We start from the raw sequence: 23,860 nt of genomic DNA, 5'->3' as shown, positions 1-23,860 counted from the left end.
GAAGAACTTATCGACACCAATGTGATGTAGATAAGCAGACACTTCTTTATTGACGGCCGGGTGCGTGAGCGAGTCCTCTCACGATCAATGCACGCCAGGTCTCAAAATCAGACACCATATATAGAACTTATTCATACATATTAAGTATTCATACATAATCATAACATTTCCAGTAAATCATTAACATACTCTCCTCCTATATCCGATTCTGCGCAGTAGAGCTTAGAAAGGTCTAGAAATGGGTCTGGGGTACGATTTGGGTAGGTGGTATGTGAGTCGGTGGTTGCGATCTCCCCCTGCTGGAATTACCTGCCACTAAAGTTCACGGTTTCTTGGCAGGTAACCACAAGCTGTTCCAGTCGACTCTTCCCAATTTCCATTAATCTCATATTCTGACATTTCAATACACCTCTGCGTACAGAAGACTGGTCAGATACAAAGAAACCTTTCAAACCCTAAATTATTACCTAAGTTTCAACAATAATTCCAGCCCATTCTTCTGGCCTTGGTACAGGATGTACAGAGGGTCTCATAGCAGCTTTTACTGAGCAATTATAAGTTTCCTCAAAATATATTTTTATCCTTCTATATTTCTATTCTATAAAATAATTCTATAAAATCAAATAATCAATCAAATAAAGTCAATCAATCTTAACTTATTAACAAATCGATAACATTTCCCCCCTTTGAAAGTGTTGAAAATCATTATTTCAATACTTTCACATTATTTACATATCATTTGTTTCAACATATTTTGGTGGTGGCTATACCTTGGTGGACTGGTTGATACTTCTCTCATAATCATACGATTGATTGCAGTTCTATTGGTAAACTGCTTCTTCAAACATGCATATACCAACATGATCATCAAAAAGACAACCGGTAACAAAAACAAAGTTTTGATTATGGATTGTATCCAAGAGCTCAAGTGTTGCAGAATGGCTGTGTGATCACGGCCATGACTCCCTTAAAGATCTTTGTGAAACAAAGTTAGCGTAAGTTAGCTGAAGCAGGCCTTGCAGCTATGCTGAGGCATGCTGATAAGGAAGCTGAGAAAAACTGACCTTGTGCCTAATGTTGTAAATAACTTTGAGGAATTCGCGTAGACAAGAGAGAAAAAAAATATGTAGCTAGCTAACCGCAGAAACCGCAAGTAGGAGGACGTATGAAAATGTAACCCTTTAGAGCTTAGCCAATCAGCAGATGACTTGTAGGCATAATTAACTGGAACTGTATATAAGACATAATCGCGCCGTAATAAATCGAAGCTTGCTCTATCACTCATATTGAGTTTGCCTGCTTGACTTCCCTCGCCGTCAACACTCAAGTTCCATCCTAATTTGTTAAAAATTTTTCCAAGCCAATCTCTTCTGACATATCCTTTTGAATTGTTTCAGTTTCTTTTTCAGTTTTTCCTAATAGGTCTAGATCATGTTCCACATCCTGAGTGGCATTTGGAATGTGGATACAACGGTGCTCCAGTTCATCCTTGAGATATCCACATACTCCATGTTCTTTAAGTAGGAGCATATCTAGTGCCATTCTATTTTGTAAAGTCATTCTAGAGGTCGCCTGTAATTGTATGTTCAATTCCTTAAACCCCTTTTTAGTAATGTTTGCTAATTTTTCCACTTGACCAGTTAACTGATAGAGCCATGCTCTGTTTCTATATGATGCTATAGGATTTAAAAGTGATTCACGTGCCCAGCCAATTTTCACTCCTGTAGATGGTTCATTCCAAGTATCATCATTTGTCTCAGATCTCTTTGTTCGTTTCAGTTCTATATTCTCTAGGGATCCTCTAAATGGTGATTTCTTCCAAATCGGACACCATGTTGGCACGCCTAAAGTAATTTGTTTCACTTTACCCTCTAATGGTAGATGAGTGGTCCAGGTTCCATCTCTTCATGCCCGAACTAAATGTCCTGGACTTCAAATAGTAGTTTTACTACAACTAAACAAAGTTCCTTTTCTAACTATAAAAGTGCTGGTTAAATTGAGAGTGTTCTTAAGACCTCGACAAAAACAACCATATGTTAAAACAGTGGCCAACAGAGGAATTCTTTGGATTACTAAGTCTGCATTACTGCAATCATACACTTTTTCACATTTCCACCATGGCACTATTTTATTTTCCTTCTCTCCCGATGAAGTTGACCTATCATTGACCCAGGGTAATACTGAAAAAACTTTTCCATCCCAGGTAAAACACCAAGAAGTTCTTGCCATATACTGAAAATGGGAATATAAGGTCATAGACCATATAGAGTCCCATTGTGCTACTAATTGGGTACCTTGGCCCATTTTGTTACACTTCCATTTCATGATACTTCTGCTCACATTGGTTTTAAGTTGTTCATCATAAGAACACCATCCTAAGTGGAGATTTGGACCCCCAGGAAGAAGAACTCAAGCTATGGCACTAGGTCAGGATCCTGTTATAAAATCATAATTCAATAGTTTGGTTGTTTTTTTTTTTTACAATCTGTTTCTTTACCTGGCGACTTCCACTGTTTTCTAATAACCTTTACTTGTTCATACCATTGAGTTACTGGCCTTTGTTCACAGTAGGTGGTTTCATTTTTATGTTCCAGATTAGTCAGATTCATAGTTAAAATTCCCTATGGAATAGATTCACCTACTGCCCTCGGTATTGGCAAACAAGCAGTGATCTGCGTGACATTTTGTAAATTGGCAAATTCTTTAATCAATCCTACCATCAAATTTTCCTCAGCCATTTGTTTGGGAATGTCAATCACTTGTTCTGTTTCTATTTGTCTTTTGTTCCTGTCCACCAAGCCAGCCCATGATCCCACCAACACTACCGACCAAAATAAAATCCAATATAAAAATTAGACATGTTTCAGTGTCAATTTTAAAGTCTCTGGGTCACGATTGACAATCTTCCATGGAATAGGTGCTTTCTTCACTCGAGTATAATGGATCCAAGCATCTGATTCTGCTATCCTGATAGCTGTAAAAGTGGTTAACAGTATCTGGAAAGGTCCTCTCCAGCACTCCTGCAAAGGTTCGGAGGCCCAGGTCTTCACATAGACATAGTCTCCTGGTTGGAAATCATGCACTGAATTTTCCAGGGGTAAAGGTCTATTCCAAATTACTACACTCCAAATTGCAGCCAAAGTTCTCCTTAGAGAAAGCAAATAGTTATATACATCCTGCTTTCCTTTTACATGTACGTTTGGATTTGGTTCTGGAGACTCATATGGTTTTCCATATAATAATTCATAAGGACTGAGTGAGGTTCCACTCTTTGGCTGTACCCTGATACGTAATAATGCCAATGGAAGTGCCTGAGGCCACTTTATAGACTGGTTTCTTGACAAATTTTACTTATTTGTCGTTTCAAAGTTTGATTCATCCTCTCCACTTTTCCACTAAATTGCGTTCTCCAAGACGCATGCAAATCCCAATTAATACCCAATGCTTTGCTAACACTTTGGACTACTTCAGCAACAAAGTGTGGACCTCTGTCAGAAGAAATTCCAATAGGAACTCCAAATATCAGAATTATTTCTTGTAATAACCACTTCACAACCTCCTTTTGCTTGTGTGGTGCGACAGGGAAGGGCTTCTGGCCATCCTGTAAAAGTATCAACCCCTACCAGGATGTACTGGTACCCGTTCTGTCTATAGGTAACTCTGAAAAATCTACTTGCCAATCATCTCCAGGTTCTGTACCAGATTTCAGTCTACCCTTTTGAACCTTTTTCTTAATCACTGGATTATTTTTCAAACATACTTCACACTTTGAGTTACCATTTTAGCTATTCCCAACATCTTAACTGATATTACTTGCTTTCGTAAAGATGTTACTAAGGCTTCTGCTCCCCAGTGACATTCCTGATGTCTCGTTTGAATTCTCTCTCTCATCACAAGAGGTGGAATTACTAACTGTCCATTAGGAGTTACCCACCATCCCGCTAAGTTTTTCTTAGCATTTAATAACTGACCCAATTTGTCATCTTCCTCTGAATATCTCGGTTTTTCCCTAGGAAGGGTTACTGTTTTAGAAGGAATTATTGCCATTTGTGATGCTTGTTTCTTTGCTACCTTTTTTTTTTTTTTGCTGTTCTATCAGCTAAATTATTCCCAGCTATTATTTTTGTATTCCCAATCTGGTGTGCCTTACAGTGCATGATTGCTACTTGATCTGGCTTTTGAACTGCTTGCAATAATCATAAAATTTCTCTTTGATGCTTAATGTTTGATCCTTGAGAGGACAATAACCCCCTCTCTTTCCACAAAGCTCCATGGACATGCACTACCCCAAAGGCATATTTTGAATCAGTCCAAATATTTACTCTCTTTTCTTTGCTTAGTTCTAAGGCTCGAATTAAAGCGATGAGTTCCGCCTTTTGGGCTGATGTGGTACTCACCAATGCTCCTGCTTCTATAACTGTAGTCTCTGTTGTTACCGCATATCCAGCGTATCGGACTCCTTGTTCCATGAAGCTGCTTCCATCACTATACAGTTCCCAGTCTGGTTGCTCCAGTGGTACATCCTTCAGATCCTCAGGACTGGAATAAACATACTCGATGGCAGCCAAGCAATCATGTTCCAGTCGTCCTTCTTCCTGTATGGAACTTAAAAACACTGCAGGATTTACCAGGTTAGTTGTCTTTAGAATCACATCATCCTGTTCAGTCAGTACTACCTGGTACTTCATCATTCGGCTGGGAGACAGCCAGTGTCCCCCCTTCTGTTCTAGGACAGTTATCACCATGTGTGGGGCATAGACTGTTATTGTTCTTCCCAAAGTCAATTTCCGAGCTTCTTGTATGAGCATCACTGTTGCTGCCACTGCTCAAAGGCAGTTTGGCCACCCTCTACTCACTGTGTCCAGTTGTTTAGAGAAATATCCGACTGGTCGTTTCCAGCTTCCTATCCTCTGGGTTAACACGCCCAGTGCAAGGTGTTGCCTTTCATGAACAAACAGCTGGAAATCTTTGGTTAGATCCGGCAGTCCCAAAGCAGGTGCAGACATTAAGGCACGTTTTAACTCTACAAAAGCCTTTGCTGTTGTGGGCCCCATGCAAAGGGAGAGTTCTTTTGGGCCTCGTACAGCGGTTTAGCTATTAGCCCATAGTTCATGATCCAAAGGCGACACCACCCAGTCATTCCCAAAAATGCTCTGAGTTCATGAATATTTCTCGGCTCAGGTATACCACAAATAGCTTCTTTGCGATCTTTTCCTAATTGTCGTTGTCCTTTTGAAATCTCAAAGCCCAGATATATCACAGTCTGGCAGGCTGTCTGGGCTTTCTTCCTGGACACTTTGTATCCATTTAGTCCCAGGAAATTCAAGAGGTCGATAGTCACCTGTATACAGGTAAGTCTTTCTTCTGTAGCAATCAATATATCATCCACATATTGTAAAAGTAAATGCCCAGCTCTTGATTTATCCTGTTTCCACATTTCAAGTTCCTTGGCTAAGTGATTTCCAAAGATAGTTGGACTGTTTTTAAATCCTTGGGGTAATCTAGTCCATGTCAACTGCATCCTTCGCCCGGTTTGAGGATTTTCCCATTCAAAAGCAAACAGTTTTCTGCTTCCCTTTTCCAAAGGTATACAAAAGAAAGCAGCTTTTAAATCAAGCACTGTAAACCGTTGATAAGTGTCCCTTAATGCTGTTAACAGTGTATAAGGGTTTGCTACTACAGGATAAATGTCCTTAACTATTTGATTTACTGCTCTCAAGTCTTGTACCAGTCTATATTCACCCAAAGGTTTTCTGGCTGGTAAAACAGGAGTATTATACTGAGATTCACATTCTTCCAAAATTTTATACTCCAAAAATTTATCACTCAATTTCTTCAATTCCTGTCTCACTTCTGATTTGATTGGATATTGTTTAATTCTCACTGTTCCTGCGCCTTCCTTCAAATCTATTTTAACCGGTTCTGCTAGTTTCGATTTACCAGGAATATTTGTTTCCCATACAGTAGGGATCACTGCCAAATCCACCTCCAGTGGAATTTCTTGATCCTTTACCTTTTCTTGTATCATCAGGATTTCTCCCGGTTTTGACTCAGGTATTTTCAAGAAAAGTTCTCCTTCGTCAAAAACAATCTGTGCATTTAATTTGGATAACAAGTCTCTTCCTAAGAAGGGTATCAGACATTCTGGTACACACAAAAATTCATGTGTAATTATCTTATTTCCAAATTTCAAATCCAGGGGTTGCAGGAATGGCCTGTTTTTGTTCCAATTTTTCCTTTACAGGTATTTAATAAAAAAAATGTTGCTCCTGTATCCACTCCCAATCTCACAATTTGAACAACACTTTTTTCCACTTTCTTATTATCAGAAGTTATAGCCATTACCAAATTATCTCTAATAGTTAGCTTACATTCATCCTGCCAATCCTTTCTTTGTCTTAAGGAAAAAAAACCAAATCCACATTTGGCATTTTATTCCATTTCCCTTCTCTTTTACAATACAGCATTAACTGCAGAATAGTGTTATAATTCAGTGTCCCATTCGTGGGCCACTCTTCCTGATCATCCAATATACACAAAGGCCACCAATTATTACAATACTCAAATTATTACAGTACTCAATCATCTGGCTCTTTTGCAGATCATCATATAAATTTCCCCAATGTGCCAATAAACATCCCAACAAAAAATTTTTCGGGATTTTATCATTTACAGCAAGATTACCCATGCTTTTACTTTTAAACAACCGAGTTAATTTAGTTGCCATTGTGTAATCACTCACAATACAATACACAATTATTCAACTCTGTCACTCCGATCCGCGGATCCACACTCCACACTCGCTTTTGTTCTCAATTACACATCTCACCCTTACAACCACACTCACACTTTCCCACAGTTACTTTAAACAAACATATAACACAATATTATACCTCTTAATTTTCTTCTTAATACACAAACTCACAAAAACAACAAAAAAACCCCAAAACTTCTTCTAACTTCTTGTTAGAGGCACTACCTTAGAGAACACTATAGCATGTAGGTTCTCTTGTTTCCACTTTTGTCCAACCCTGCAATAGCTTTCGCTTATGTCTTACGGGCAGGCGCCTAGGCTTCCTCTTCCACAAGGATCCTTATAGTCCAACCCTGCGCAGCTCTCACCGCGTCTGACAGGCAGACTTACTCAGTGAGACTCAAACCCACTGGTGGGTCTCCAACCCACTCCTTACCATACGCTTATTATAGTGGGACTCCTACCCACTTACTACAATTACAAGAAGAAGTGTCTTACCAAAATCCAGGGAACGTCGCGAAGAGCCTTACGGATCGGGGATCGATGGGTATCCCCGAGAAATCCTCGGTGCCGGCTGGAACCGATCAGGTCCCCGACTCCTCCGGTCTCCTTCAGCGAGGTCCCATCTGGGTCGCCAAAACTGTTACCGAAATCTCGGAATGAAGAACTTATCGACACCAATGTGATGTAGATAAGCAGACACTTCTTTATTGACGGCTGGGTGCGTGAGCGAGTCCTCTCACGATCAATGCACGCCAGGTCTCAAAATCAGACACCATATATAGAACTTATTCATACATATTAAGTATTCATACATAATCATAACATTTCCAGTAAATCATTAACATACTCTCCTCCTATATCCGATTCTGCGCAGTAGAGCTTAGAAAGGTCTAGAAATGGGTCTGGGGTACGATTTGGGTAGGTGGTATGTGAGTCGGTGGTTGCGATCTCCCCCTGCTGGAATTACCTGCCACTAAAGTTCACGGTTTCTTGGCAGGTAACCACAAGCTGTTCCAGTCGACGACTCCCAATTTCCATTAATCTCATGTTCTGACATCTCAATACACTTTCTACATACAGAAGACTGGTCAGATACAAAGAAACCTTTCAAACCCTAAATTATTACCGAAGTTTCAACAATAATTCCAGCCCATTCTTCTGGCCTTGGTACAGGATGTACAGAGGGTCTCATAGCAGCTTTTACTGAGCAATTATAAGTTTCCTCAAAATATATTTTTATCCTTCTATATTTCTATTCTATAAAATAATTCTATAAAATCAAATAATCAATCAAATAAAGTCAATCAATCTTAATTTATTAACAAATCGATAACAATAGTATACTACTGTGTGTGGGTGAGTGTCCCGCAACCCAGGGGAAAAGTGTCTGAGCTGCAGCAACTAGCAAACTAGTTGTCCGATACAACAGTTGAAGGGAAAGCCTCGCGCTTCCCCTGTTCCAGCCTTGCAGTCCTGCTACTGCTTGTTGTGTTTGGTGAGCATAAGGACCGCTGAGCTGGCTGGAATTGACTGAAATAAGGACTGGTTGAGCTGACCGAATAGCGAGTCTCCCCTAGAAAAAGACCATTACTATAGTTATACAGCAAACACCCTAAAAATCATTCTTCTTGTTTAAGTTTTATAAGAAACATATATATATATATATATAAAGAAATATTTAAAGAACTGTATAGATCTGTGCTAGAAAACCTAGGACATCTACTTACAGGTAGTAGAGTAGAACTCCTCCTTAGTGATTCAAAACAATCCATCCAAGACACAAGCTGAGGAAACACTTCTGCTGTTTTTGAGTCGGTTACTGTACTCTGTCAGCAGCACATTGCTGGAGACAGAAGAGAAGAATTAATGTCTTCTGGAAGAATACAGTGTCCAACAGAAACGCAAACCCAGCATCACTAAATTTGCACCCCAATCTAGAACGTTAACTGTGTCCTCAGCAGCATCAAAACAGGTTTGCAAATGCACGAAATTTATAACTATTGCATGTATTCTTGTGATGACGTAATGAAAATAAAAAGGCATGCCCAGTGACTAATGTTCACTCAGATTGAATACTTATTTCCATTGAATTTTAAACTCATTGGATGAAAAACTTGCTCAGCAACTTTTTTTTTTTCTGGAAAAGAGCCGTTTAGCAAGTGTTGTGACCACTCCTTAAATGGTTTTCAGTTCATTGTTCCCCCTAAAGAGTTCTCCAGTTAAGCTCATTCTATTATGCAAGTGTGAAATATTTTTTTTCTTCCTAGCCTGAAGTTTTCTTTTAACCTAAAGGTAGATAGCTTAAATTGATATCACCTAGGCTCTTTTATCTTTATGCTACTCTTTTCCAATAGCCATGATGTTTTGTTCGCCTCTCAGATGGGAAAAGTGTGTGGTTGTAGAATGGTAGTGCATTTTTTTCTGTGGGGCAAAAAACCAAGGGCGTATTGGAACCCTGCTGTGACAGGTCTGAACGTTAAAGCTTGATCTAAAAATAAAAGAGTTAACAGAATAGTGATTTGAATTTAAAAAAAAAAAAGGGAAAGGCGGGAGGGTGGGGAGACACGGACACGACACACCAGAATACAGCAATATTATCCAGAAATCCTGCGTCTTTGCATCTCACGTACATTCTCATTGTTTCTTCGCTCCTTTCCTGTTTGCATAGGTGAAATGGATCAGCACTTCATCTGGCAAGCTGTTTTTCTTCCCGTCCTCCTGAAGGGGAGGCAACTCCCTGGTACTCTTGGACTTCTTTGTTTCAGCGACACCTTGATGGAGCAGACAGAGATAAGGAGCATTAGATGCGGGAGCTGGAGCAGTATCAGAAGACTGAAGCCTATAAATCTTTAGCAGGAAAGCACAGGACAGACTAAAGGCAAATCACACAGACAAGGTATTGAATGGGACAAAAATATGTGCCTGGAACAACACAAGATTCCCAGCTGGTTGTGCAGACTGACACTCGTTTACAGCCTTTGATGTAAAGGCTTGTTAAAACATGGATGCTCATCTCAGGGAGCTCATCTGTGGGTGTGAAATAGAACATTTTTCTTCCGGCAAATCCTAGTTTCATAAATACGACATACAGCAACCTACACCAGAAATAATAATTGTCATTATTTTGTCACGGCAGTGACCAAACCATTGTTAATTGTTCTCCATTGTTCTGGTATTGCTTGTTAAAGAAAATGTGTTTTGAATTCAGAAATTTAAAGTGCTAAAGCAGCTAAGTGGCAGAACCAGGCCTCGTCCCCAGTATAGCCCTAATCCAAGGCTGGTTTAACACCCAGTCCAGTTAATCACTGGGAGAACAGAGAAACAACAGATGATCACCTTGTGCACACAGGTGCTCGCAGAAATGCAGGTGTTTCAAGAAAAAAAAATCAGTATATGTGAATAGGAATTGCTGTTCAAAGACTAAGTGTGCTTGAAGGAGTGTGTGAGTTAAAGCAGGCAGAAAGAAGATCACGATCCGAGGAGGAGCTTGGAACCGAGGCAGAGACTGGAAGCAAATAGATGAATCAACAGGGACAGGGTCAGGTGATGGATTTGCAGAATGGACAAGACCAAAGGAAACTTCTAAAAACTTTGGACGTTGACTAATGATTTGATAAGTGTATATAAGCTGTGCTGTATCCCTTTGCTCTCTGCCACTCGCTGGGGCGGTGGCCCAGCTCTGAGGGGCGATTAAAGCAAACCTAGTGGTACCCACGTCTGTGTAAATTTCTCCTTTAACACTATATGTGAAGCATATGACGGAAGTGCTGGTAATCCACCGGTGTTGTGACTGTTGACTGATGTCCCGTGTTAGAATAAATACAAGTACAATGGCTAACAGGCCTCACATGCATGAAGAACACGAGAACGGTGGTGCTGGGTCAATGGGTCTGTGCTTTTCTCTAGTGCTCTCCTTGCTACCACCTAGCACTCAGCTGGCAAGCTCATGGGCACAGCCAGGACCAGTCCAGCCTCTTGTTTTCCAGGGAGCCGATCACAACACGTATGGGAAACAGACAGTAGACAAGACGTAGTTCTTCATATCCTTTCCGTTGTTTTGCTAGAGAATCTAAAGTTTGATAGACCTTATTTTGTTTGTATTTACATTGGCACTTCAGTGGGTCCAGACCAAATGGCCACTCTCTACCTGACTGCTGCAAAAATTGGTTTGAGCCCTCGGTTAGTAACCAGCCGTTGGTTAACTTTGTCTTTGAAATACAGCAACCTATGGTGGAATAGGAAACTGAGACAGTTAGGGACATCGGTTGTATTTACTCGAAGGAGGTGGAAAATTTTCTAGGGAAATTTTTTAATAGTGTTAGCATAAAAATCCTGTATGTGGCACATGAGTGACTGCTCTAGGCATATGACTTTTTAGAATTAGAAGCCATCCCTGCCTTAAGTGACACATTTAGAAAAAGTCTCTACGTGAATATTAAGCTCACACAGCAAAGCTGCAGCTACCTGATAGCACAGTATTTTTCCTGGTTTGGAGGATTTTTTTATTCACCTAAAACTTTCCAACAGTCGTCACAGCTAGTTTATTCCCTGTATGACAAATAAGTAGTAAATGAAGGTGTTTTCATACAATGGAACAATCTGCATGCTTGCATTTTTTTCACAGCTGTTGCAAAGGTGTACTTGAAACCCTGAAGAGCTTTTGCTTTTTATACTACTGAAAACCACACTACACAGCTTTTTGCAAATTTCCAGTCTGGAGAATCGCAGAGTAATTGTTCATTTGTTTCCGTGAAAGAAAAAACCCCAACACATCTTCCTTTAGAGGCAATATTTTGCTGCAGATTTTAGTTCTATGTTTTCTATTTCATCTACCTCTTCTCCAGCTCAGAAAGGTCTAGTTCTTTAGAAATTCTTTTCATTTGATGTGTTAGAATATCTCTGTGTAGTAGTCGAAAAGGAACTGGACCTGCCCTTTGTCTCACTAAATTCTCATTTCTATAATACATGCAGTTTTCCTTTACTTACTAAAGAAAATTACCAAATCCCATACAGCTACCTGGGATCATGGATCAATCCGAATATGCGTGGCCCAGCACTACTTTTTGCAACTGATCTAATATTCTGTGCCAAATTCTATCATAACCCAGGAATGGAAATAATAGGGATGACATACTTTGCATATCTTCTCTGCAGGTTGTTACGACCCGCTGCAAGTATATAAGAAAAAATACAGGTAGTGGATATTTCTAAATAAACCTCTGACATCTGAAGAAGTCATTTTAATATCAGATTTATTCTCACCATACTTTCTGCATGGAAGACCAGAAGAATCTATGCTTTTAATACAATTTGTGCAGGAAAGCATTGGCAAAAATACTAGAGTACTTGTAATGTTTGTTCCTACACCAAACATGCTGAGGTGAGGCTTAAAAGCCCACCTGTGAATTCACATTTGCCGCAGTGCTGTTAGTAAAAGCTGTAACTATCCGTATTTTTTTGAGAATGCTTAAAATGAAACACAACCTAACTCTCAGTTATAGAACAGTGTAGCACAGCAAAGACGTTATCATCTAATTTTTTCATTATAAGATGTGGGTGCATAACCAGGAAGAACACTAACAATTATTTCTTAGTAAACCTTTCCAGCATAAAACCATTTAGTGGGGCAGTGCAAATCAGAACATACTCTGACTTTAACATGAAAGAACACTTCTGCTGTATAGGTAGACAAAAAAATTGACTTAGTGGGATATTTTCGTTCTCACAGTGCTGTTTCCTCTCCCTTCATTGTCAGTAACGCAGTGATTCTTGTGGGACATTAGGGTTAGCATAGATGTTAGGTTAGCTTTAGATGCTTTACATGTTAGAGATGTATTCCTCGTGATTCTGCTCCACGCACAAGAAAAAGCCCGGTTTGCCTTTGCCTGGAGCGGGACTCAGTATGTTTTCAAACAGTTTTCCGCAAGGATACGAACACTGCCCCACTATCGCTCACAATGCTCTGGCCACAGCCTTAGCACAGATCACCATTCCACCTGGCCTCACAGTCTATCGATACATCGATGGCATCCTCAGCAGGGCAGAAGGGCCAGAAAGCATTACAGATGCAATGAAAACCATTTGGGCAACACTAATCAAGTTGGGACTGGAAGTCCCAGAGTCAAAGTGCCAAGGGCCAGCACGAGAAGCTAAATTCCAAGGAGTCTGGTGGGTTGCAGGAGCTGCCTCTCTTCCACCAGACACACTGGAAAAGAAAGAATCTGGGCACAACCCATCCAGTACGCTGGAACTACAACAAGTTCAAGGGACTGTGAAGTACTGGCGTAACCATATTCCTGCCTTTTCCGTCATTGCTCGTCCCTGGTAGAATTTGTTATAAAAGGGAAAATCATGGCAGTGGACATCTCATCAGCTCTGTGGTACCGTCAAGTTCCCCTTCCTGCAGGAGCATAACAGGGCCTGGCCGCGGGCTCTCCACTCCGCTCCAGCCCCCGTTACTCCTGTCAGCACGTGCTGAGGTTGCAGGCTGCGCTGCTTAGGGAGCCGTGGCAGCACACATTTAGGATGGTGAATGCCAGCCATCCTGAAAGCGATAGCTGTCTCTTACCCTAAAAAGCTTCCTGTAATACTATGCTTCTCTGAGGTCCCACTTTTCTCGAATTGCCCCCACCCCAAAGCAATTTCCCCACAGGGTCCCTAAGCAAGGCAGTGGAGGAGTGGCTCTCTCAAACTCCCTCCCAGCCCTGCCCTGGCTGAAAGAAGGCAGAAAGAAGCCTTCAAATGAGGGAAGTTCTGGCTGCAAGAGAATACAAGCTGACCAGGTCTTGGGATCCACTGACATCAACAGAAATTTAGGTGAAAACTCCCCTTTGACATGAAACTCAACTCCCAACCCAAAAAACAGTTGTGATGGGAAACTATGGTGGGGGTGGGAAATCAGCGCTGAGGGCAGGAAGGCATCAGCAGGATGGGAAACCATTGAGTTGGGAAGTTGTTCTGTCATTAAAAGTCAAACTGTCACAACGCTGGCTGACGCAGGTGCTGGCATAATGATCGCCATGGAGATGGAACCCCAGAACACTGCCCCAACAAATGCCACACTGGCCAACTGCCGCAGCACAGAGCAGCACGCTCCTCGTGGTGCTCCTGCCCTTCGGGTAACCCCCAACCAGCTGTGCCGGCCAGCATCTCACCCCATCACCCCCCTTCGCTTCTGCCCACAGAGAGGTTCCCCCTCCAGCTGCCGACAGGACCAGAGGTGCCCAGCATGAGCTTCACCACCCTGACCATGCCGCCACCGGTCACTTCTGGTGTGCTGCCCTCTGTCCCGGGGCTGCTGATCACCGTTCGGCCTTCCCAGCTCCACATTGTCACCCACCAGCCCGCCCTGGCAACCTGGCAGGGGGTGCAGGGCCCCCTGGGGGACTCGGGGCAGGTCGTGCAGCTGCCACACGTGCTGCAGCTCCCCAGCGGTGTGCAGCTGCCCCCCAGCGGTGTGCAGCTGCCCCCGCTGCCTGCTCCTTGTCCCCCTGCCTATGGCCAGGGACAGCAAGTGGTGATGGGGACACTTTGCCCCACCAGCCAGCGGGGCTGGGCCCATGGGACGTGGGCCAGGGACAGCCCCTCTACCCTACGGGCTGCACTGTGCTGAATGTCCCTGCCCATGCTGGGCCCCTGCCACCCCAACACCCTGCGGCTCAGCACTGCGTGCAGGTCTCCCCTGTGCTCCGCACCCATCCTGGCAGCGCCCAGAAGCTGTTGGAGGCCTTTAACAACGACGTGGTGGCCAGTGAGGATGGCGTCCCTGCTGACACCCCCTGCCAGCCCGCCCTGGATATGCTCTCTGGCAGAAGCAGGACCAAGCACCAAGGTGAGGTCTGCAGGGTGGCAGAGCCCATAGGGGGTGACCTGCACCAAGGAAGGCTTGCATCACCCTGGGGGTGGCTTGGCTTCGTTTGCTTTTTCAGAAGTGGTGACCACCCCGCCAAGCCCAGAGAATCTCCTGGACCTGCCCGAGCTGGGGCCAGATGCCTTCAACGAGGCCTTCCCTGAGCTGGCAGAGGACAATCTGCAGTTTCAGGATGAGCATTCGTCCACCGTGGACAGCAGCGACCCGCTCGCCTGGCTCGACAGCATCCTGGAGCTCCCTGAAGTTCTCAGCGGCTCCTGCTTGACCACCCTCCTCAACAAGTTCCCGGAGTTCTCAGAGTACATGGCAAAGGGCGGCTGCTCCAAGGAGCAATCGCTGGTGGCAGGGCTGGGGGGCAGCGAGGACACCGACCGTGGTGTCCCTGATGTCCCTGTCTTGACCACCACCCTCAACAGGATCTCTGACCTCTTGGAGTGCATGATGGAGGGCAACTGTCCCAAGGACCAAGTGGTGGCCGCAATGCAGGAGGACACCAACCCCTCCTGGCAGAGGGTGGCAACATCCCCCCTGCTGGACGCCAAAGGCAAGCAGGGTGGGCTGGCAGCGGTCTTCCCCACCCGGCTGCCAGAGAGCCCCATGGAGCCCTCTCAGGAGGGTCCTATGGACACTTCAGAGGAGAGCCCCTTGAAGGGATGCTCAGAGGGTGCCCACAAGGGTCTCCCAGAGGGTCCTCAGCAGATCCTGCTGAATAGTCCCCTGGCCAGCCCCCCGACTGCACCCCAGCATCATCCGCCCCGCATGGCCCAGCTGGTGGAGGAGGTGCTGCGGAGGCAGCCCCGGGTCATTCTGACCCACTTGCCACCACCACCGGGCATCTCCTCCTGCCGGGTGGTGCCCAGATCAGGCAAGGCTGCTGGTAAACAGGCCAAGCGCCCCACATTGGCTGACACCCTCGGGATGCCAGAGATGTCCCCATGGGGCAGCATGCCACCCAAGAAGAGGAAGAAGATGGTGGTGTGCCCGGTGGCAAAAAGCTCCAAAACCCTCTGCGAGGGGAAGCCACACAGGGATGCCACGGCAGTGGGCTGTAGTGGGGAGCAGGGGGGCAGCAGCAAGCAGAGGCCATCCAATAGCGACTACGTGCCCAGCAAGCGAGCCAGAACCCTGAGGAACACCAGGAGACAAGGTGCTCCACGCTGCCCCAGTCGCCGTTGATATATTGATAGAGAAGGTGTGGAGCACAGATCCCTCTGACGTGTGACCTGCACCTGCCCACTGCAGCCCCGGCCCTCTCCCAGATCTGTCTTTCTTAATTCATTAAAGGTTTGATGTTCCTTGCACAGTGCCTCTGCCTGCGGTCATTCACGCAGTGGGAGATGAGGGTTAATGCAGCCCATGCCACATGCAGAGATCTGACGCTCCACCTTCTCCTCTGTCGAGGTGACACCTCCACCGAGCTGACCCACTCTCTAAAGTATTTACAAATGAAGGGACTTCCCATCAAGGGAGGCAGCCTTGGCAGGGGTGAGAAACAAAGAGCAGGTAGTGAAAAGAGCACCGTTATCTAAGTTGCGCAGGAAGAAGACTTCCAATGAGGAAAGTTCTGGCTGCAAGAGAACACAAGCTGATCAGGTCTTGGGATCCACTGACATCAACAGAAAATGAGTTTAAAATAGGACAAAGATAATGGTGGCAGTGGGAGATGGGGACCTCTAACTGAAATAGTTCTGCCCCAAAGAGGCCAAAATCCCACTTGGGGAGCATGCGTAGTCCGTAAAACACTTCAGCAGTGCTACTGAGGATGCGTACGCGTTTGCATTAGAAGCGAGAAACCAGCCACCAAACCTGTGTATGACACATGACTATGCAACGTGCGGCGCTCTGAGAAAGGCCCCGAACCCCTTCTCAGTGTTCCAATTGGACCTAAAAACTTTGCACGCACTTTTTAATCGCTGCCCCCAAAGCGATTTCCCCACAAGGTCAGTAAGCAAGGCGGTGGCGGAGTGGCTCTCTCAGACGCCCTGCCAGCCCTGCCCTGGGTGCCGGTGCCTCTGGCCCTGCCCCAGCAGACGTTGCTGTGCTGATGGAGGGGCTCCCTCCCTCTCCACTGCATTTGCAAAGGGAATGGCTGGCTCACCCTTTGCTGCCCACGCAGCCAGCCCTCACCTTTAGCTGCTGTCATTCCCAGGGGCGCCAGCTCTCTCCCAGCACCCTCACACCTTCTCCCTGCGACACTGCGAGAGAAGCATTCGCCAGGCACACGGGTGCCATCACTGCCCTGCGCAGCTGGGCACCCCAGACTGGCCCTGCCTGACTGCCTCCCTCACCAAGCACCTCCACCTCCACAGTCTCAAGCTCCATCCCTTTAGACGGAAAGGGGGTCACTTTATTTCGAAGTAACCGTTCCTCATGAGGAACACAGTCTCTTCAGGAGGCAAAATACTTCAATAGGACTTAGAAATAAAGCTGGGGCATCTGGGGGGCCACCTCATCACTACTCCAAACAATGTGTCCTTTGTGGAGAAAAACTGAGGAGCTAGACAGTTTCCAGAGGACAGCAAAACCTGACCTGCTGAGAGCTTAGGACAGTGCACGTCATGTTCTTCTTCACACTTGGTGCACGTTTGACAAGCTGCGAGATGATGGTAAATTACTTCCTTCAGAGAGGACAGCAAGACACTGTTGCCAACTCAGCTTAGGGTTTTTTGGCTTTTTTCTCTGGTTGGCTAAGCAAAGAAATGGAGGCAGTTTCGAAGTGCGCAGAAGCACAGCTGCAGACATAATTCCTGCTGTCACACAGGCAGGAGGAGTGAACTTCATCCCTTTGGGTCCTTTTGAGAACACCAAGCACCCAGATTGTGCTGAAGGATGCTTTGTACATAGGGGACCCTCGGAGAGAAGCAAACATGTCCAGTTTTATTCCCTGGGAAAGTGTCCTGACACTGTCCTGCCTCTCAGGTGGCATAGGACAATTAAAATACAGGAACTTATTAGTAAGCATGGGCTAATTCCTGGCCCACTGTGATGCTAACAGTAGCCCACAAATCTCTCAACTAGTTTTGCTCAGCCTGTATTTATGACAGTTACATTGCTCTGTGTTGTGGGGGAAAGCAGATGACACAGCTTGCCCCTTTGATGCGCAGGGCTGCGTTTCAAAGGACTACGACAATCCCAGAAAAGCACAGCATAGAACAGCTTATATGTAATTAAGTATCACATCACGAAACATACTGCATGCATCTATCCATAAAAATGGGGTTTATGTAGGCACATGCAAAATGGGTCTGCTGCTCAAAACCCAGCAAATCCTGATTTTAAAAAATCATATACTGAAATGTAAGACGACATACGTTTGGATTTGTCTCTAAATCCCCATGTCGATGTAATTCCTTCACTGCCATCTGAAATCGTTCAGGTTAAGGCACTTTCCACGTCAAGCAAAGAAAGCTCAACTCAGAAGGGAAAGATCCTTCTTGATGGGACACATCATCTGTGACAACCAGACACCTTCCCTCTCGTTGAAACATAGCAGCAGAGTTAAAAGCAGTTTTAAATGCCAAGTGGAGAGGTGCAAAGTTTGAAAACTACAGGACATTCCCTTCCTAGCACAAAATAATCAACTTTTTCCCACTTCTCTGCAAACCTTAACCCCAGTGTTTTGTGTTTTTCACACTGCAGCACAGAAAGCCAGTACCCACAGCTGCACAAGGACTTCCAGTGCCAGTGTGCAAAGCATTGAGGAGTCTGGGCTCAGTCCTGGCAGTACAGGAGTGATCCACCTCAAATGCACTGCACAGTCTGCACCTGGGGGTATCACAGGCCAATAGTTAATCACTGCTTTTCCTCCCAGTAACAATAAAAAGAGAAAAAAAGAAAATCTCCTTACATCCATGGCTCTTCTTTACAGGCTAGAGGTTTATGGAAGTGATGACCCATTTCACCCAACATTCAAGACACCTTTTGAACAATTTTCAGAACTGTCCCCAAACCCCCAGATCTTACACAACAATCAGTTCAAAGAAAGTACAGAGGTCTCTGCGCTACTGGACACATGCAGGAACACTTGTGTTTACTGGACACCTTTGTAAAGGGAAAAGGCATTACACCAGCGTACCAGATCCTCGCCCAAAAGACTTTTCAAACCACCTGTTTGTTGATTCAGTCACTGCACTTCAACCCTTCCACCCACGACAACATCCTCTCAGGGGGCAGACTTGCCTGCTCTTGATCACAGAATCAGTCAGCAGAGTTCATACTGAACCAAGCTAAAAACTGGGCCCAACCTCTACGTTCATGGTTGGGATACACGGCTCCTATCACAGGGCTCACATGGCAGTCCCACCTGGGTTACGTATCTGAAGTTGCATTTCCCACGGGTCAAATATTCCTCTTCACATCTGCCTTGAAACTGAGGGCTCATGGTCAGCGAGAGAAGAGAGTTCCTTGCCTCCTGTGCAGTCAGGTCATGTTCCCCTGCTAAATGCAGCCTGCTCAGGCCTCCCATTTGTGTACAATCTGTTAAAAGAGTAAAATCAAGTCTGAAGGTTATTCATTTGCTTCCTTAAACATTCTACCATTTGCAGCATTCGGCCCCCAGAAGATGACTTCAGACATAGCAACTTCTCCAAGCAACCTGCTATAAAAGGCAGTTCAACAGAATCACTAACAGCCAGGTCTGTACCCTTGGGGAGACACTTTCAAAGCTCTTTGGAGGATCGCACTGGATCTGTGTGCTTTAGACCCCACTGCGTGGATTTACTGTTTTACTGGCAAAGGTTTTATGTACCACACGTGAACATCTTCAAAACACCTACTGTAATGGTCTCATGCATAAACAGACACAATGATCCTCTAATATCACACATGAAGAACTCAATGGATGCTCCTACCAAGGCAGTGGTTCCCTTCTGTAGCCACTGAACAAGCAAAAGGATGGATCAGAATGACATTATCAAGCTCTGAAGCAAAACTTCTGTCTTCCTTCAGCTGTAATTTAGAGCTTCATTGAGTGCTGAAGAGTGTCAGCCTGACAGCTCTGAAGCATGAAGAGCTTGATCCTCTGTGCCAGAACCACACCGGCACTGGCCACACAAGCTGCCTGCGTACTCGCAGGGTCAGGGTCAGGGTCCGGGTCCGGGTCAGGGTCTGTACTGCCCTGCCACCGCAACACAGAAGTGAGGAAAGTGAAATGGAGATAGAAGTGTTCATTCTCCACGTAGTTGATGCTGGCAGCTTCTTGCCTCCAGCATTCCTGCACCTCAGGAGCCTGGGAAATGACAACAAACGTGAAGGTTCCTAAAAATAATTTGCCTAACACACCACAGCGTAGCACTTCCATATGCCCACACCACACTTCTGGCTCCCAGCTGCTCTCCTGTACTTCCCTTTAGCTACCTGGGAGGCACCTTTTCCATCTCCTCAGATCTCAGAACACCCAACTCATGGCTCTAACATTCTTCCCCTTCCTCTCAACATCTTCCTGGTGGTCTCAGCTTTCTGCCCTCCAGATTAGGGCCTTATCATAACAGGACAAGGATAGCACTGGGGTTTTTTTCTGTAAGGAAGCCAAATACTTAAAACTCTTAATTAAAATATGAAAATTAAGAGGAAGGGAAAAGCCAAAATGACAGCCAAGTGGAAGTTTCATTTGGTGCTCAAACCACCTGAATACTTATGCTGCAGCTGCAGCCGAGAGCTGGCCCTTAGATGCCTGATCAGGATAAAGCCCCAAATCCTGCCACTAAGGTTTCAAATGACAAAATAACATCATCTAAGGGAAGACAAAATGGATAAACACAAACATCGCCGTATGTTTACAGGGCCTTCACAGCACAGTGGTTCTCTGATGGCACCCAGAACTTAGCAGTATGAAGAATTACAAAGGTCAAGTGCTATTTATAAGCAATGCACCCTTAAATCAACACTAGTGACAAAAGAGCCAAGCACTTGACTTGCAGAACGGCAGATGATTCGTGACTTTCTCCACAGCTTCTACTACTGATGAAGCTTACAACCACCTCACCATTTGGGAACGACATCCGTTGCTAGTGTTGCTCTGGTTGGAAACTCAGCAGGCTGGCACGTTCATTCCTTCAGAGCCAGAAGGAATTTGTTATTACAGGAATTCTCATGCCACTGAACTGGCAGCAAGGTACACAAGCCTCTTAATCTCTTTTTATACTTCTACACTTGTGCCATAAAACCATTCTCCACTCTCCATCTCACTACCTCTCCAAGCAGAAAAGTCCCATCTGCCACACACTTGTCACAAACTTCGTAGGATATGACACAGGTTTCAAATACATCAGAAAGTATCAAATCAGAAACTTTAAAACATAAAAGAAAATTAAAAAAAGGTGGCAGTGGGAAATTATTTTCTACCTTTAGGTGTTAGGTTCACAAGCTGCTAGTAGTTAACATTAACGGCTCACTATTTCAAGGTCATGATGGCAACAGTTCTGCAATGTGTGGATATCAGCAAGAGAATTGCTGCCTTGCACCCGTTCAGGTGCTCCACCTATACCTTGTCACAGATTTGATTTTTTTTGATTTTTTTTTTTGTTTTGTTTTAAATGCTTATCAGGGTAGGATCTGCCTACCAAGACCAGATTTTAAGTGAAGTTACATTATGCTCCTCTTGATTTAAATACAGCAAGATAGCTCCACTGCTACATTCAGCCACAAGAACGTAAACACCTCCAGCTCCATAGTCACCCATACATTATTTTTGTAAGGAACAAATGACTAAACATGGAACAACACTATGAAAAAGCAAAAGAATGAAACAATCAGCATTTCCCTATTTGGACCAAAACCCGAACATCTCTAACAGCAGATAAGTCTGAATTAAAAATCAACCACATCCAGATCCCAAATGGGGTAGGGGTTATTGTATGCCACAGACCTGGACTTGACTGTTGAAGGAAATCACGCACTATGGAAAATTTGAGGTGGTTCTGCAGAAGTTTAACTAGAGCCTTGGCAACTTCACTTGGGACATGAAAGGTACGTGTGCTACAGTACCACCCACAATAAAGGAAACTAGTCTCGCAGTTTGAGTTCAACACCACATCCGCAAACCAAATGAGGCTGCTACGTTTGAGGAAGACTGATGGAAACCTCACCTGCCATCCCAAAGTTATGCTACGGCATTTCTTCCCTTTTTGCCAATTTCCTCAGCCTTGGTACATCTTTTGCAGAATCTGAAGCAAGGGCCCACAGCTTCTTCCTGTTTCTAACAGTGAATGTCTGGGTTTCACACGTTGGTTTCTTGTGCGGCGCCAATAAGACCCAACACTTGCCTTCATAAATGCATCCGTACACTAGGCAAGAAAAGGAAAATTACCAGTCACGACACTGTACTGCCCACAGGGCAACAAAGTGCCCCACTCGTAAGAGGATTGAAGACAGTAAATTACCCTCAAATATCTTCATAAAGAAGCACAGTTTAATCATGTGCTTTTAATCTGACTACCGACACAATCTAACAAGAAGACACATTAAGGGAAGCAGAGCTGAAGTTAAAAAAGTGGGGCTTCTCTTTCCTCTCCTGAGGGTTTACCATCCAGAGCTGGCTGAAGTTCTGAACCTGTAAACCGCTCCCCCATGCTTGTATGCTCACTCTGGGAAACAAAGACGGCCGTTTGAATTCTTTTGCAGGTACAATCTTTCTTTACTTTTGAGTTGGAATGAAATGAAAAGCTACCAGCAGTCCCACTTACCGCACCATAGAGACACACCTATGGTCCATGCACATGCCTGCCCAGAAACGCATGCAGAGGGAAACCATCCCTTGGGTATCAAACACAGAAACAGCACTGAAAACCTTGACTTCTGAGAGTCCCTGCAGCGTTCTCCCAGGTCAATACACAGCATGCTTGTGGCAGGCTCACCATGCGTGTGCGTCACTTGCTTTCATTTCCATCTTCATCTCTAACCTGGCACTTGCCACCTCCAGAATGCAGCATGCATAAAAGCAATTGTGTTTACTACAAGCACAGCACCGTGTGAACCTTCTGCACGAAGCCCGGTATTTAAAAAAATTGCTATAAAGAATAAAAATCTGCCGGCACCACTGACACACAGACACGCTGTGTTTTCTGAACAGGGCCGATACATTAAACCTGCAAACTAAGGACTGGGACAGCTTGCTCCTTGCCCCTCTTCTTTTGCCCTCAGGCTGGTGCAGGAGCTCCTTTCACCAGAGCAGGCACACCACAGACACAGCCTCACCGAGGGGAAGGGTGGGGAGGGGATAAGGGCAGAGGGGGAAAGGAAAGACCCACAGAAGCAGCTTTGCCGCCCACTGCCAAGGCCACAGCCTGCTCATCCTGTCCCCTCGCCCTGCCTGTGCTGGTCTGTGCCTCTGTCCCCCTTCCCGCCCCTCCGCTCCACTCCCTAGCCCTCTCTCCTGCTGCTGATCCTGCATTCTCTGCGGCACCCCCTGCCCCTCTATCTCTGTCCCGCTCCACCCCTCTGCCCAGTCCCTGTCCTTTCTCCATCCCTGCCCAGCCCCTCCTGCTCCCCCTGCCCCTCTGGCCGCCTCCTGTCCCTCTCCGGCCACCCCTCCGCCTTGACCCACCTCTCCCTGCCGCTTGGTGCCTCCCTTCCCCTCGTCCCTGTCCCACGGGGGCTCCGGGGCCGGGGCCTGTGCTTGGGCAGCCCTGGGAAGGGGCCATGGGGCCTACAGGGCCCGGGCTGGGGGCTGGTGTCCCCCCAGGGCCCAACTGCAGGGCAGCGATGTCCCATGGCCTGCTGGGAGAAGGCGTGCCCCGGGGCATGCTGGGAGCTGTAGGCCCGGGGCTGCCCCATGGCCATGTTGTTCCCAGGGCGTGCTGGCAGCTGTAGGCCTGGGGCCGCCCCATGGCCAGGTTGGTCCTGGGGCATGCTGGGAGCTGTAGGCCCGGGGCTGCCCCATGGCCAGGTTGGTCCCGGGGCATGCTGGGAGCTGTAGGCCCAGGGCCACCCCATGGCCTGGTTGTTCCCGGGGCATGCTGGGAGTTGTAGGCCCGGGGCCACCCCATGGCCCGGTTGTTCCCAGAGCATGCTGGGAGCTGTAGGCCCGGGGCCGCCCCATGGCCAGGTTGTTCCCGGGGCATGCTGGGAGCTGCCATTTCCCACCCTCACCCTCCTGGCAGCCATGTTGGGCTGGGCAGGCACAGCCTGTGCTGGGGCTGTGGCCCGGCTGAGGGGACCTGTGGCTGGCCGTGGGGCGAGGGATGCCCCTTGGGCTGGCACAGGGGTGTCTGCTGCCTGCTGGCTGCCCAGGGGTT

The 23,860-nt window shown here is 45.8% G+C and overlaps 1 long non-coding RNA gene across 1 annotated transcript; it reads right to left on the bottom strand.

The window, feature by feature from the left end:
* Window positions 1-17,990: 17,990 nt before the first annotated feature.
* Window positions 17,991-23,328, bottom strand: LOC129735190 (uncharacterized). The gene is made up of 3 exons (XR_008730606.1): window positions 23,170-23,328; window positions 21,713-21,910; window positions 17,991-19,103 (listed from the first exon to the last, which is right to left on the bottom strand). It is a non-coding gene; the product is annotated as an uncharacterized LOC129735190 (long non-coding RNA).
* Window positions 23,329-23,860: the final 532 nt, after the last annotated feature.

Source organism: Falco cherrug, unplaced genomic scaffold, assembly GCF_023634085.1.
Source record: "Falco cherrug isolate bFalChe1 unplaced genomic scaffold, bFalChe1.pri scaffold_49, whole genome shotgun sequence".
Lineage (NCBI taxonomy): Eukaryota > Metazoa > Chordata > Aves > Falconiformes > Falconidae > Falco > Falco cherrug.
Note: the sequence above shows the minus strand (reverse complement) of the source record. Positions and strands in the feature narration are given on the sequence as shown.